The sequence below is a fragment of the Pleurodeles waltl genome, chromosome 11 (assembly GCF_031143425.1).
Source record: "Pleurodeles waltl isolate 20211129_DDA chromosome 11, aPleWal1.hap1.20221129, whole genome shotgun sequence".
NCBI lineage: Eukaryota > Metazoa > Chordata > Amphibia > Caudata > Salamandridae > Pleurodeles > Pleurodeles waltl.
This window is the reverse complement of record NC_090450.1, coordinates 215,553,409-215,567,566: the sequence shown is the minus strand read 5'-3', so window position 1 is coordinate 215,567,566 and position 14,158 is coordinate 215,553,409.

Sequence of the window (14,158 nt, the reverse complement as noted above, 5' to 3'; positions counted from 1 at the left end):
AGGGGTACCATGAGAACTAGTTTGTGAACTACTTCTGCTCAGGGACACCTCACTGTTTGTAAATGGTGCAATGCTTGGATGACAGGAGTCAGAGTCCCACTGTCCATGTCATCGCCTGGTCTTGGTATACACCTCTCCCTCCACTGTGGTCATTAAGTCCAAAGTGTATCGATGTTGCATCACCATGAGGTGGATGGCTCTCAATTCTTCCTTGATCTCATTAAGGCTGATCTCAGTGTGGTTCATCATCTGGAACACTTCCTACCTGATTATTTGTAACCAGTGGGCATTCGCTTCTGTCTGCACAATGATATTTATGCATAAGAGAACAGTTTGAATTCTTCTAGAATGTCCTTGTAATGATCCCAGCCAAAACAATCATAAGCTCTTTTTTTCTCACGCTTGATTCAACAAAGTTTTCTTCTTCTTCAGCAGGTGTTGGTACAACACTGACAGATCTTCTCTGGGAATGACCAGAGTTGGGTTGTTTGTGGAGATGAGGAAAAAGAGGCCACGCCATCCGAGGAAGAGCTGAGTGTGGGCAAACTCGCCGTATTGCCAGTAAATGTCCATCAGCATTGAGGTTCCCCATTGCATGTCTGGAATGTGCAGGATTATGCTACAGATTTCATTGGTTCCCACTGGAATTTTTCCTTTACCTCTGAAACACAAGATATACAGTGTAAGTTTCCGTACAATTAGGGTTTGCTCCTTACCTTCTATCTACATATATCTATCTACCTCAGTATCCCAGGTTTCCTGACGTGGGTTATCTACAGTGTTATGCAACCCTCCCCTATGGGACTCATTTCCCTTCGTATCATTGAGGTGGATGGTACTACACTGGAACTTCATGTCTGGGGTCCATTTGTTATTACAGAAGGCAGTCCCAGATATGCTAATGGAAGTGGGAGTGTATGTGTTCGAACACTAGTTTGGTGGTTTTGCTACCTCTAAGCATCTCCTTTCTGGAAAGTCTTGTTGCCAAAGATCATCCTCCCCTATGGTGCCCTTCCTACACATCCAATCTAGCTCAGTTTGAATATCCCTAGGTTCAGTAAAAAAGTACTGTGCTGTGGGATTGGACTTGCATCCGGTCAGATTCACAACTACTCTATGGGGCTCTACTCTGTTGGGTTGTATAGTGGCCCTAATCCTACATAGATATAGGTGGAGAGGGCATTTTGCTTTTTCAGGAGCTCCCTATTGGGGCAAGTAAAGCCTGTCTGCACCTACTGCTTTCAGTATCAGCAAATAGACATAACATGACATGGCTGATGTCTTGGGAAACCACGATGACCATGTGCTGATACCATATGTTGTGTAAGAGGGTGCAGTGTAGGGCTTGTGGAATGCTAGTGTTCGGTGCAGTGTATAAGCAAGCGTGGGGATAATTTCTGGATAGACTCCATTTGACTAGGCAGTTCTTTGGAAATGAATGGATGCAGCTGCACCCCTAGTAAACAGATTCTATACAAATGTACAACAATTCATAACTCATAGAGCATTGTAGGTCTTGAGATTAATCCAGGGGAGATGTCTGTAGTCCTCTGGTGATGGGGGTTTTCTTGGTTTTAACCGTTTGAAAAAAGTTGTCGGAGCAGTTTGTAGTTCTTGATACTGTTGAGTGTATTGTTGTGGTCGCTGAAAAAGGGATGGTCCGCTGTAAAGTAGTGCACTTGGAGGCCTGATTGCAGACCTGTTGGATGAGAGATAGGTTTGGTTTATTATTCCAAAAAACATTGCATCCTTGCATGTGTTATAGACAAATATTTCTTTGGGGTTCCTGTGCTTTTCTTTTGGGGGGTGTGTTCTTCCACACATCATTTGTATCTATTTTAGTGAGGCACCTGAGGGTGGCTACACTCAGGGTATCTATTTTGAAAAAAAATGGATTATTGTTTAAGGGCATATACATTTTTATGGATTGTTGGGCCTCCCCGTTCTCTGTGCCTGACTAGGTGTATGGCGGTGAAGCATTTTTATAGGGTGATTTTGGAGTATGTAAATGCTTTTAGTTATTAACTAGCCCTCAGTGGGCTTCAACCGCTCTCCAGTTCTAGTGTGTGCATGGGAGCATCATTGGTGAGGCTGGTGTCCCTCGGCTTACAGATGCGTGGTGATGTACTGTATATAGGAGAGACTTGTCGCAAATGAACGTTGTTTGGTGATCACAATGTACCCTGAGGTCACATGTATACGTCTCTAGTCTCTGAATGTGGCATGTAACGTGACCCTCCCTGGTGGCACCAGGTGTCCTGACTACATCCTTATTCTAAAGGCTGCTTTTGGGCTAGCTTTGGGCTTCTTTTTATTGGTCTTTGAGCGTGTACCTAGATCTTCGCATGATCTGTTATCTTAATTGTCATAAACCCGAGGTGGCCGGAGAGTTTTTCTGTGGCCCATGGGATTCTGACATTGCGGTGTTTGTCTGGAGGCCTCTAGCTTTCTCGGGGTACTGTTGGGATCACACGCCATGAAATAATTTTTGTCCCGGACTGGATGCCCCAGAATGGGGGCTTTTTGACTTGGTGATCAGAACCCACCTCAATTGACTTGTGGGTATGAGGACCTGGGTGGCTGCTTTTAAGCACTGTTTGGGGGAGCCGCCCTGCCCCCCTTGCCAGACTGCCCTCCCCTGGTGTGTGGCCAGCCAACCCCACCCTGGGGGATCAGCAGCAGAGTGGGGCCTATGCTCCCACAGGCACCCTGAATGGCGGATTCTAGTGAGGATACCTAATCAACAAAACATGTAGAGCAGCCTTAAGCTTTCTGAACTCAAGTAAAGGCTTGAATCCCTAATGCTATCTCATTGGTCCTTCCTTTGACCTTTAGTACAGCAAATGCTGAGGTGTGCATTAAATGGATACTTCGCATTGGGGGTATTATCTTACTGCACCTTTGGGTTCTGTGTTTGTTTGAAAGCATTGCTTCCACAAACAAGTTACTCCTTTCTGCCATGGTTGTAACCCCCTTCCTTGTTGAGCTGGGTTCCCTGCCTATTGTTGCTTATGCCATGTGTTTATCCAACTACCTGACCTCTGCTGAGGTTGTGCGGCAGTGGACTGACCTACCTGCGGCTGATTCTAAGGTGCACTCAGGTTTGCGTACGTTGGTTTTGTAGATGGAGATTTTGCAGGGACTCCGTTTGTGATATGCCTTTAGCCAGCACCTGTCAGTCATGTGGCCCATTCTGTGGTGATAGTGAAATTCTCTAAAGTCTGGCTGCTGCCAACCTGCCTGGTTTCTGCCATTATAGCTAGGTTGAAACTCTCTGGTGTTTTGCAGTGGAGCTCCCGTCAGAACTGGTGCCATTTGCGTGATCATGGTCAACACTCCCCCCTCAAGCGCGGTCTTTTTCAATGTGTGTTGAACCAACTTAGCCGTGTTCCTCTGGGCTTGCTCCTGTGTTTCCTTGTCCTTTTCTTGTTTCTTTTTATGATAGTATAATATGTGAGCTTGTATCTCCCACTAGAGTTTGGTGTCTAGCCCCACTGCGCTGCCCAATCCACTTTATATTTCGGTGGGCAACCCCTTTTTCAGGATATTGTAAAAGAAAGCGACCTGGGTGCCCATATTGGTCTTAGATGTCCTGTCTGTTGCCCTATCGTTCCCTCATCCTAGTCAGAAAATCGGTTATGGTCTCCCCAGGTTTCATAGTTTCTGCCATTAATCCTCCTACATCTGGGCAGTCAGGGAACAGTTCCGTTAGGGACATCAATATTTGGTGCCTGTAAGAATTGAATGTGGCCCGTCATGCTCAGTGTTTGTCAGGTGTTTGCTGGAATGCAGGCTCATGCGAACACCATGTTAGTCTGTTCTCTGATAAGACTACTAAGAAGACTTTTTATATTGCACATCGCTAGGTTTATTCATGCAGTGTTCTTCTTCTGGTCTCCATCCAACAATGGTGGCAATTTGGTTCTTCGTCCTTCTTTATCCATCTGAGCCTATGGCACATAGATGATCCCTGACATGCCCTTCTGCAGTAGAGGGTATATTTTGGCTGTGAGTAGCTCCAATATTTTCTTCCTAATATAATTTTCCCATCTTTTTAGACAATCCTGCATGTAGGCAAAGATCCACTTGGGATCTTCCTGTCCTTGCCGAATGCAGGCTTCTGCTATTGCCACATCCTATGGTTTGAAGAATCCCTCCTTCGGCCAGGGTTAATTATACTGGTCTCTTCCCTCGGTCCAGCAGGCCAACAGGTGACAAAATGGTGGCGCTAAAATCTCGCCTTTCTCTCAGACCACAATCTTAGTTTGTCTGTCCTGCACGACATTCAGTAGGAGCAGCAGGCGTCTTTGTCGCTGCTCCCTTCATTTGCCTGCAAAGGTGGCATCTTGGTTCTCCTGCATTTAAGATGAGTTTGCACAAGGCTATCTTGGTCTCTTCTTTCCTGGTCAGCCCCTCCCCTGTTTTGACAATCAGGTGAGGCTTGGATCCCTGCCAAAAGCCTCTTCTCTAGCTCTGACTCTTTCCCAAATGGTGCTCTGTACCAATACCCACACTCCTCAGGTGGAGGGTGCGCTGCTCTACTTTCTCGTTGTGCTTCCAGGGTGCTCTCTCTCTCTCCTTAGTTCACACCTTTGCTCCAAATCCCACCTAGAAATCCTCCTTCTCTCAGAGCTATGTGCTGTTCTTTTTGGTCGGGACTTCCCTCAAACTTTCTGATGTTTCTTTCCTACATTATAGGAGGCTGGCCTGGTTTGTAGTGGATACCTTGGGTACTTACACCTTACACCAGGTCCAGTTATCCCTTGTTAGTGAATGTAGTAGTGTTCTAGCAGCTTAGGCTGATAGAGGTAGCTATAGCAGAGCCGCTTACGCTGAACTAGGAGACATGCAAAGCTCATGCAATACCACTTATAGTTACACAGTACTTATACATAAGTAAAGAAAATACTCAGTGTTACCAAAAATAAAGCTATTTTTTTGGGTGACACCGTACCAAAAATATCTTAGAGACAATACTCCTTCTGGTGGTAAGTATTATACACAATATATACACTAGACACCAAAATTAGACAAGTAAATAGTCCTAGAACAATGCAAACAGTAGGAAATCCTATAGAATGCAATGGGAGAAAATAGGTCTAGGTGCAACACAAACCATATACTAAGAAAGTGGAATGTGAATCATGAATTCCCCCCTAGGCAAGTGAAGTGTGTGCAGAAACACTGGGATAGTAAGAATACAGTAAAGGTAAGTAAATTACCCCACCCCAGAGACCAGAAAAGCAGGAGTAAAGTACTGCAAGTTTACTTAGGAAACACTTCACCTCGTTTTGGGGATTTTGCAGCAGCCAACCAAGTCTACAAAGAACAACTGCTGGATTATTGGACCTGAAGATCTGCAAAGGAAGGGGACCAAGTCCAGAAGTTGAAAGAAGTTCCAGGAAGCACAGGAACCCCTGCCAAACCAGAAGAGGGTGCAAAAAAATAGTCCTCAGTTAGTCAAAGACTGCAGAAATGCACCCTAAGAAGATGCCAGCGAGTTCCTGCATGATGCAAAAGATGTCCTACAATGGGAAGATTATTGCAGATGAGATTTGGTGTTGGAAGGCTCCCAGGCACTTCAGAGAGCCCTCAGGATGCCAACCAGCACCCCCAGAAGCTGCAGGATCTGGGTTCAAAGGAGGTAAAAAATGCAGTTGATGCAGCACAACAAAAGAAGGTCCTACGCCGCCGGACAACAACACAGTGAGGGGAGCATAGCAGGGTGGAGTTCTGGGGACCCGGGCCAGGCTGTGCACAAAGGAATTTTACAAAGAGTGCACAGAGACCTCAGGAGGTGAAGAAGCCACAATACACAGGGGTAACATCATTCTTAGGGAGGACAAGGTCTTACCTCCTCCAAATTGCATCAGCAGGACCTCAGGACAGTCTATGTCGATGATGTCTACTATCTGTGTCCTTAAGAGCACGCTTGTTGTTGTGAGAGGAGTCCCAGGTTACCGGTCGTCACCTTGGAAGGTGTCTGCTTGGAGCAGGGGAGTGATTCCATCACTCCACATGAGATTTATTCAGTTTTTCTGGTGCAGGATGAAGACAGGGAGTCCCCAGAGTGTGCACACCGTGGAAACTTTTTCAGCTGCTGACTTGGAGCTGAGGTTGCTGAAGAAAAGTGTTTCTTGTAGACACTTTGTTGCAGTTACAGCGTTTCTTGGTGCAGGCTGCGGTTGATCTGAGGTCAGAAGAGTCTGAAGTTGTTGCAGAGGATTCCTAAAGGAAACTTGCAAGCAGAATCTGAAGAGTACCCACAGGAGAGACCCCGAATAGTCCTGAGAGGGGGATTGGCTACCTTATCAGGTATGGACCTATCCGGAGGGCTCTCTGATGTCACCTGCTGGCACTGGCCACGCAGAGCCCTCCAGAGTGCCCCCACACCTTGCAAAGCAAAATGGCTGAAGTCTGGGACACACTGGAGGAGCTCTGGGAACCACCCCTGAGGTGGTGATGGACAGGGGAGTGGTCACTCCTCTTTCTTTGACCAGTTTCCCACCAGAGCCGGGGAGAAGGGGCCCCTGAACCGGTGTAGGCTGGTTTATGCAAGGAGGGCATCATCTGTGCCCTTCAAAGCATTTCCAGAGGCTGGGGGAGGCTACCCCTCCCAGCCTGTAACACCCTGCTCTCAGAGGAAATGCTTTGTTCCGCCTTCCTGTGACTGGGCTGCCCAGACCTGAGGGGGGCAGAACTCTGTCTGTGAGGTGGCAGCAGCTGTATCTGCAGTGCAAGCCTCAGAGAGCTGGTTTGGCAGTACTGGGGGTCCATGGTGGAGCCCCCCGGATGCATGGAATTGGCTCCCCAATACCATATTTGGAATGAGGGGAAAATTCCATGATCTTAGACATGTTACATGGCCATATTCGGAGCTACCTCTGTGAATCTACATATAGGTATTGACCTAAATGTAGTGCACGCGTGTAATGGCGTCCCCGCACTCACAAAGTCCGGTGAAATGGCCCTGAACTATGTTGGGGCACCTTTGCTAGTACAAGGGTGCTCTCACACTTAGTAACTTTTCACCTAACCTTCAGCAAGTGAAGGTCAGACATATAGGTGACTTAGAAGTTACTTAAGTGCAGTGAAATTGGCTGTGAAATAGTGTGTGCACTATTTCACGCAGGCTGCAATGGCAGTCTTGTGTAACGGTTTGTCTGAGCTCCTTATGGGTGGCAAAAGAAATCCTGCAGCCCATATGGATCTCCTGGAACCCCAATGCCCTGGGTACCTATGTCCAATATACTAGGGACTTATGAGGGGGGTCCAGTATGCCAATTGAAAGAGAGAGCATAAGCACTGAGGTTCTGATAAGCAGAGCCTCAGTGACACAGTTAGGCACTACACAGGCATACACATTAGGACACACACTATGAGCACTGGGGTCCTGACTAGCAGGATTCCAGTGACACAGTAAAAACACACTGACATACGCTATCAAACAGGCCAAAAGTAGCGGTAACCATGCTAGAAAGAGGCTACTTTCTCACATACCTGAGCAGACCCTGTGGCTCTCCCCTCATCATCAGATCTCAGAGCAAAGGGACCCCTTTCCTTACCCTGCTATTTGTGTCACTATCCAGAACCAATATGAATCTCACCGTCACTCAAGTGTGTTCACCAAACCAGTGGGAGTGCTTGTTCCCGGTGATGCTGAGGTTCAGGGGGCTGAACGCAATGGACAGAAGTGTCAACATTCTGGGAGCTCTAGCACTGGATTGTCATGGTATTGGGATTGCCAGGGCCTGCTTGCCTGTTAGACGATTCTGCCTGGACCTAAAAGTTCATTGTTTTGTGAGGAATCCTCTGGCTCCCTCGACTGGCAGAGTGGTTTAACCTAATGCAGGAATAGCAGGCATCAGGAAGAGAATCTCTAATCCTGCATATGGTGATGGAGGTGCAGACACCTTGCTTGCCGATTGTTGGATGGGATTAACGGTCTACGCCTCCTCGAAGATGGCCCATGGTTCTTATAGGGCTTCTCTCCTGTCCTTCTTTTGCCCTACGTACTTGGTCTGCATGTGTGTACTTGTGTGTTTCATTATGTTAGTGTAGACGGTTCCCTCCTTTGACTAGAGTAACATATCTCCCTTAGTGTGTGTGTGTCACTCGTAGCAAAACTTGTTACTTTTTTTAGCCTGTGTTGGGAACCTGGTTTGCATGTGTTTTAGTGGCGACTCCATGATAAGTTGAGTAGTTTTTTAGGGAACAGATACAATTATAGAAATTCTGGTTTCAAGGAATCTTAGCTATACATGCCTACCTTTCCTGGTTTTTGGGAATAGTAATTTCTTCTCCGGTCATGGGGAAATATATACATGAGGATTGCTAATTCTAACTATGCACTATGAGTGCAGCGTTTTTTACAGATTGTTTAGTGAGAGCCACTCATCTGAATTCCAGATGTTCCAGTGAGGCAATGACAATTCCCCAATCTCGGTGAGGACTAACATGACAGTGATGATGAGTACATTTCCCTCTCACAAAGTCTTCAAGGGCAGGGGGTCTTGGGGAAGAATAAAAGAGAAAATACCAGCTTCTGCTTCGTGAACTGCAGAATTGGACTGTTGGACCCTGGACTGCGTGTCATGTTAGATGTCAGGCCTTCGGATTTCTCACAATACTGGGTTCTTGGTTTCTAGTATTCTGGGCTGCAAAAGATTTTTTTAATTAATACATTGAACTTGCATAATACATTGCATAATGTCAGTGATTGTTGACACATTGTGTATACATTTCTATAAGGCTGATAAGTCTCTTCCTCTTTTTACAATGCTTTCAGAGTCTCTGAATCAATGTCTAACCTCAAAAACAATCAACTTGACTAAAGGACTTCTTTGTGTTCTGGCGGAATCCCTTGCCAATAATAGTTTTGATAAACTTGCTCTATTTCTGAACTCCTTATTCTCCAGGGAGCTCTTGTTACAGAATATATGTCTTTCCTTAATGTCTGTTTAGCGGTATCTTGGATTCCCACACAAACAATAAATCATGCTAGTTCTTATTGTCATAAATTATTTAAAAGACAGAGCTCTGTTTTGTTTCATTTAAGCGATTCATCTTTCTTTACTTGAAATTAAGTTCCTTGCTTGACAATTTCAGAAGAGCCTAAACTGTGTTTTTTCACTTTTCTTATTTTCTCTCTATTCCAAGAAATACGGGATCGTCAGCAGAAGATGAAATAGGAGAGCCAGAACTGTGCAGGGAGACAATCAGAGGGTGAGGATTGCCAGAACTTGAATGGAGGCTATCCGGAGGACAAGAATTGCTGGAACTGGACTGAAATCTGGTTGGAAAATGAGGAACACTAGAGCTCGACTGGAGGCAGGCTGGGGGACAAGGAACTTGACTTGCACTGGAATTCGACTGGAGGCAGGCTGGAGGACAAGGAACTTGACTTGTATTGGAACTTGAATGGAGGCAGGCTGGAGGACAAGGAACTTGATTTGACTGGAAACAGGTGAGCAGAGCAAAGGGTATGAAGCCAAGCAAGGCCATAGACTCACAAGCATTCTTTAATACTCAAATGTGCACATGTGCCTTTTAGCAATGAATTGCTTGTTAAGGAAATGAGCAATTATCCTCCTGATTGTGGCACATATTCAATACAGATCACATTGTGAAGAGCACATGTTTTGATAGTAACAGTTAGAGCAGGTGGAAAGGCAGTTGGTTGCTTGTTATGAAAATGAACAATTATCCTCCTGATTGTGGCTCATGTTCAATACAGATCACATTGTGAAGAGCACATGTTTTGGCAGTTACAGTTGCCATGTGGTTAGCACTTGGGATACAATGTGCATAATCAACAATAATTGGTTATAAAAAATGAGATATTTAATAAGCATTGGTTATTGCAAACTTGATATTCAAGGATGTAATGAATATACCAAAATAGGTTTCAATGTTGCAAGCAGCAGCACCTTACTATAATTGTGCTCTTGGATGTCGTAGTGTACCCACAACAGTTCTCACCCCCAAAGGCCAACCTACTTGGGTGTGGTTTCCTAGCATATAACTGATGAAATTGTCACACCAAAAGAGGGGCATGAACGAAGAAAGATGCGGGTTCCCAGCACCACTCAAAAGTATCATATCCTTTCCAGTTTATTAGATAATGCAATTTATCATGGATTCTCTTAGCATCTAAAATGCCACATACCTTGTATTCCTTATGCCTATTGACAATGACTAGAGGAGGTGGTGCCAGATCTGGTGTTTGTGTGGTAGGGTTTTAACAGATATACATGAAATATTGGGTGTATCTTATATTCAGGAGGTAGTTGCAGCTTCATCATAACTGGCCCTAAGACTTGTCTAAGTTTTAATGGTCCTAGATAACATGGGGCCAGATGTAGCAAAGGGTTTTTCCCATTCTGTGTCAATGGGAAAATGTGTTTTTACATATGGCCCATAGTTTGTAGTTTTCTGGTACCTGCTAGGATAATGCTACAAGTAGAGAGACATACTAAATCTCCATTGTGGTACGTGGGTTCAGGACTTCTGTGTTTAGCTAGCTTGTTTTTCACTTTCAATTGGATGTCCTGTAAAATCTTTAATCGTTCAGTGACAGGGGAGACTGAAGGGGTTAAGCCTGGTAGGTTTACTAGGAGATTACAGGGATGGGTGCGGGTGAGAAAATAAAACAGTGAGCACCCTAAGCCTGGGTGGATCGATTTATTATATGTGAATTCTGCCAATGGTAGGGCTTGGACCCAAGTCCCAGATAGTGAGGATACCTGAGTGTTTGTTCTAATGTCTGGTAAACTTTCTCCATTTGACCATCCATTTGACGGTGCTAAGCAGTGGATAGGGCTATTTCTATGGAAAGTGAAGAGCTAAAGCCCTTCCAGAATCTTGAAGTGAATTGACTTCCATGATCTGAGATAATTTTCATGGGCATGCCATGGAGTTTGACTATATGGTATAGGAACAGAGTGCTCAGCTCAGCAGCCATTGGTAATTTCTTGAGTGGCACAAAATGTGTCATTTTTGGCAAGAGGTCTAGTACAACTAACACCCTATTATGTTTGTTAGATTCTGGTAAGTCTGTAATAAAATCTATGCTGTGTTTCATGGTTTAGGGGGAATTGACGAGGGTTGGAGAAGACCAGCGGGCGTGAGATCTGGGGTATTTTTGGGGCACGGGTTCGGCATGAATTCACATGGTCATAAACATCTTGGAGCATGGTTTTCCACCAAGATTTTTGTGAACAGATTTCTAAAGTCTTTTTTATACCTGGGTGTCCAGCCAGAGCAGAATCATGACTCCAGGCTGGTACTTGATGTTGTAATTCCTCCTTTGGAATGTACAATTTCCCTGCACATAAGTAATAGTCCTGTTCAATGTTATTATATGGTTTTCTGAGCCGGGGGGAGGTCATTCAATGTCTTTTTGACATTATCTGTGAATATATCTATTGTGGTTAGAGCTAGCACTTTGTTTGCATGTATTATACTGGGAGGGTTACAAGAACTAGCATCCTCTGGTTGCCCTATACATGACAAGATATCTGACTGAAGTTGTTTGGCCCCTGGTCTGTATGTGATGATGAAGTCAAAATTGCTGAAGAAGTGAAGCCAGCACATTTGTCTAGGGGTCAAAGCCTTAACTGACCTAAAGAATTGCAAGTTCTTATGGTGGGTGTAGATGGTAACAGTGTGTTTTGCTCCCAGCAAATTGTATTGCCACTCAGTGAATGCTGTTTTAATAGCTAATGGGTCTCTTTCAATAATGGTATAATGTTGTTCAGCTGGAAGGAGTTTTTTAGAATAAAAGGCTACAGGATGGAGACTCCTTGTTTGTGGATGTTTTTGTGATAACACACCTCCCAGAAGGAATTGAGAAGCATCAGCTTCAGCATAAAATGGCTGCTCAGGATCTGGGTGGCATAAAATGGAAGCAGAGGTGAAACTTCTTTTGAGAGTTGTGAAGGCTTGTTCCACTGCTCCAGACCAGATACATGGTTGTCCCTTCTTTAATAAGGTGGTTATAGGGACCACTATTTGTGAGAATTGTGGGATGAAACACCTAATAAAATTGATGAAACCAAGAATCTTTTGAACATCATTAACAGATGTAGGGGTTGGCCATTAAAGAATAGTGTCTACTTTTTTTGGGGTCCATGGTAATGCTACTGGATGATAAATGATATCCAAGGACCTCTACTGAGTCAGTGTTAAAGGTACATTTTTCTAATTTGACATACAGGGAGTATGCAGGTAGACGGTGCAGAATGGCCCTGAAGTGCTGAGTGTGTTCCTGCTTATTTTTAGAGAACATCAAGATGTCATTAATATAGATGACAGCACAGACATCTAGAAACTCATGTAATACATCATTGATAAAGTATTGGAACGCAGCCCAAGCATTCAATTCCCAAAGGGCATGATGGTGTACTTAAAAAACCCAAACTTTGTCCGAAAAGCAGTCTTTGATCCATCGCCTTCCTTGACACGGATCAGGTGATATGCATCATGCAAGTCTAGCTTGGTGTAAATGATGGACCTCTGGATTTGGTGCAACAGGACCAGAATCCGAGGCAAAGGGTAAAAATGTTGATGGTTGCTTTATTAACCATTCTGTAATCAATACAAGCCCACAAATATCTGGATTTTTTTGCCTGAAAGAAAAGAGGCAACAAAATGGGAGAAGTAGAATGTCTTATAAACCTCAAATCCAAGAACTCATCCAAATTCTTGCACAGATATTGATTCTCAGGTTCTGTTAATGCATATATTCTACTGCAAGGAAGGACCCCTCTAGGAACTAGGTCTATCTGACAATCATAAAACCTATAGGGTGGCAACTGAGTTGCTTTGATTGGGTCAAAGACGTCTTGGAAATCCCAATATGTTTCTGGTATAATAGTGGGAGAGGGGTCATTTGTTGCAGTACAATGTAGGGGTGTCAGAGGACAGCGGGCTTCTTAACAGCATCTGGTCATGCAGAAGGGGGAGTACAAGGTTCAAGAAACCCAATCAATTTTAGGATTATGGTGTTTCAGCGAGGGAATACCAAAAATAACACCAAAAGTGGGGGTATCCAATTAAGTGAAAGGTTGTTTCTTCTGTATGACCTTTGTCACATACTATGGTTAACAGATTAGTGTGAAACCAAGTAAGGCCATAGGACAAGGCTGAGCCATAAACTGCCCTAATTGGTTCAGGTACTGCCTTGGTAACACATTACACTCCCAGCTTGGCAGGCAGGGCCAGATCAAGGACATTACCACTAATACCTGAGTCTATGAGCATTGACAGACTTTGTATTTTCAGAGGGGATAGAATGAGGGTTACTCTAAAGGTCAGGTGTCTAGATACACAGTTTAGGACATTAGTCAAGTATTGGGAGATCTGGTAAAGGGACCATCTCGGAGAGGCGATCTCAGTTCTCTCTGAGAGCATTTGGTTTCCTGCTGCAGTTTGGGAACACTCAAACTAGCAACAGCTTTTTTCTTTAGTAGGTATAGCTGTGCAGTCTTGTGTGAAGTGACTGGATTTACAACAATATAGGCACAGACTGGCCTCATAGTGCTGTTCCTTCTCTTCAATAGATAAAGGACCTCTAACTCCCCCAATTTGCATGGGTTTTGGTTCCCATGCTTTTTTTAATTTCTTTTTTACCTGTTTTTAAGACATCTACCCGGGGTACACTCTGAGGACGTTCAGATTTCCTTTCTCCTAATCAATGATCTAGTCTCACTACTAAATTACTAAATTCAGCCCAGTCTTCTGATAATTCAATGATATGGGATGAACTGTCTTTTAAATCATCCCTCAGGCCTCTGTAAAAACGTGAGGTAAGTTTTTCTTCAGGCTATCTAGTCTCAGTAATTAGTCAGTTGAAAGTAGTAATGTAAATAAGGAAGTCCTTGGACCCCAGTCATAAACGAAATAATTTGTTATGACAAGACTAGATAAAAAACTTTTTTTACCAACATTCGCGTTAGGGCTCCTTTGTAGGTGACAAAATTATATAGGATGGGATCATTGTTTTCAATAAGTGGAACAGACCAATGGCAGCAACACCACCAAGATAGGAAACTACAAAAGATACCTTAGCAGCATTAGATGTGAATATTGGAGGTTTACACAAAAAAGCAATTGGCATTGGCTCATGAAAGCAGCAAAGCAAGAACTATCCCCAGTG